At 44.0% G+C, this 2218-nt stretch overlaps 1 non-coding gene across 1 annotated transcript; it reads right to left on the bottom strand.

Annotated features, from left to right (window-relative positions):
* Positions 1-419: 419 nt before the first annotated feature.
* Positions 420-557, bottom strand: LOC114817522. The gene has a single exon (XR_003765384.1). It is a non-coding gene; the product is annotated as a small nucleolar RNA SNORA7 (small nucleolar RNA).
* Between the last annotated feature and the right edge of the window lie 1661 nt (positions 558-2218).

Here is a 2218-nt window from a genome sequence, read left to right as displayed (position 1 = left end):
ACTGACTAATGACTGGCCCATCTCCTAGGGCCAATTAAAGAAAAACAAGAGGCCGAGATCTCAGTCGAAGGAATATGGGCACTACTGGTTGTTCCAAGAATATCAGAAAAATACGAAGTCCAATTCTCTTCTTCCTTGTCCCCGTGCATTATTCTCACAGTCTGTGGTTGGATGTAACTCAAGCTCTTAATGGTCTTGTCTTATGCCATTGAGTCGTTTCCAACCCACAGCAACACCATGGACACGTCTTTCCCAGATCGCCCCGCTCTCCATCTGCAGTCGTTCTGGTAGTAGATCCACAGAGTTTTCTTGGTAAAAATACAGAAATGGTTTATCATTGCCACCTTCCGCGCAGTAAACCTGAATCTCCACCCTCAACTCTCTCCTGTACCACTGCTGCCCAGCATGGGTGAGTTTTGACTTGTAGCAGATTGCCTTCCACTCGCTAGCCACTGGCCAAGCTAGGAATGGAATGGGTATGACACTGCCTGACTCTCCCTCCTGTAGCCGAGACAGGTAGAGTACTGGAAATTCTCCAGGTGCAACCCTGAGAAGGGCAAGCCCTCAGTGGAGGTACTGAAAAGAAGAGATACGATTCTCTTTCCTCCCCATCCTGTGTCACATCCTCTCTTCATCCACCAAAGGCAGGTACTGACTAGATTAGGCAACCAAGAAGACTCCATCCTGTTCAACTATGTGTTTTGTCATTTGTGTGTTGACACGAATCCGGAAAAACTGCCTTCCAAACGAATTATTCATTCCTACACTTCCAAATTTTATTATGCGCATCCTGATTTATCCTACAGGTCTCAGTCAGCCTGACATGCTAATTCCTACTAATTCTCCTTATAGAAAGGGTAGCAACAAATGACTACCTCTGGGTCAGTTTAATCTAGTTCAGTATGATTGTACCTTAGAGAAAAACAAGGTTCAGTATAGACCCAAAAAAAATATATCATTCTGAGTGGGAAGCTGGAGGAAGCTGGAGACAGTAGGGAGGGAGGCAGTGACTCTTCACAGATAGAGAGATTCTTGTATTAATTGGTTACTGTTTCCAGTTTGGGTTTCCAACTCTGTTTTTAATTAACTGCTTCCGGATTTAATCTCACAAATGTTCTATATTCGTCCTTGTTTAATCCCGCATTCTAATGGTAAGCTTATTTATGCAGATCAATACTGTTTACCAACATGAAAGCCAACTGTCGGTTTTTGAACTTTCAAAATGATGGCATTGGTTATCAATAGCAAAAGAAGCCTCAGCAGGTGGTGTGTCAATACCCAGACAATCTATATTCATAGCACAGCAAGATTAAAACTTTATGGAGTGGTCCCGAACTCAGCACTGCGGTTTCAGAATAAGAATTTAGTTCTTTCTCCTCCTCCTCCTGCTCCTCCTCCTCCACTTGCTCCTCCTCTTCCTCCACCTCTTCTCCTCTGCTTCTTCCTCCTGCTTCTCCTCTTCTAGTTTTCCTCCTCTTCCTTCTACTCCCCTTCTTCCTCCTCCTCCTCCTTTTTTCTTCCTCCTCTTCCTCCTCCTACTCTTTTTCCTCATCCTCCCCCTCCTCCTCCTCCTCCTCCTCCTCCTCCTCCTCCTCCTCCTCTTCCTCCTCCTTCTCCTGCTCTTCCTCCTCCTTCTCCTATTCTTCCTCTTGCTCTTCCTCTCCCTCCTCTTTCTCTTCCTCCTCCTCCCCATCCTTTCTTCCTCCTCCTCCCCATCCTCCTTCCTTGCCTCCTGCTCCTTCCCTGTCACCCTCCTCCTCTTCCTCTCCCTCTTTCCTTCACCCACAAACCTTCCTTCTTCCAACTGAATCAACACTAATGGAGATAATCAGTTTATTCAGAAACATTCATAGATTAAAAAAAAAACCCAACTGACTTCAGAAGACTTTTTTTTAAGCCAAATAAATCATCTAGAGTTCCCTTGTGTTTTACTCTGCTGAAGATCCCAGGGAGTAAAAAGGCAGACTTTGTGACATTTTCATAATTTCAAGGCCAGGTTTTATTTTCCTGGTACCATGTATGAAATGCATTTTGAAGGATCAGTAAGGAGATGATATTATTTCATGTTTAGCAGGATTTTCTCCCCGACTTTGCTCTAAGATGAACCATGAATTCCCGAATGTCTAGCTTGTGTTTGTTTAAATGAAGACTTTGGTTTGGATTGGGTAGGATGCTCATTGTTGTTAATTCCACTACTAATCACTTGTCTCTGTTATCT

This window comes from Ornithorhynchus anatinus, chromosome 16 (genome assembly GCF_004115215.2).
Source record: "Ornithorhynchus anatinus isolate Pmale09 chromosome 16, mOrnAna1.pri.v4, whole genome shotgun sequence".
In the NCBI taxonomy this organism is placed as follows: domain Eukaryota; kingdom Metazoa; phylum Chordata; class Mammalia; order Monotremata; family Ornithorhynchidae; genus Ornithorhynchus; species Ornithorhynchus anatinus.
This window is presented reverse-complemented; position numbering and strand designations above follow the sequence as displayed.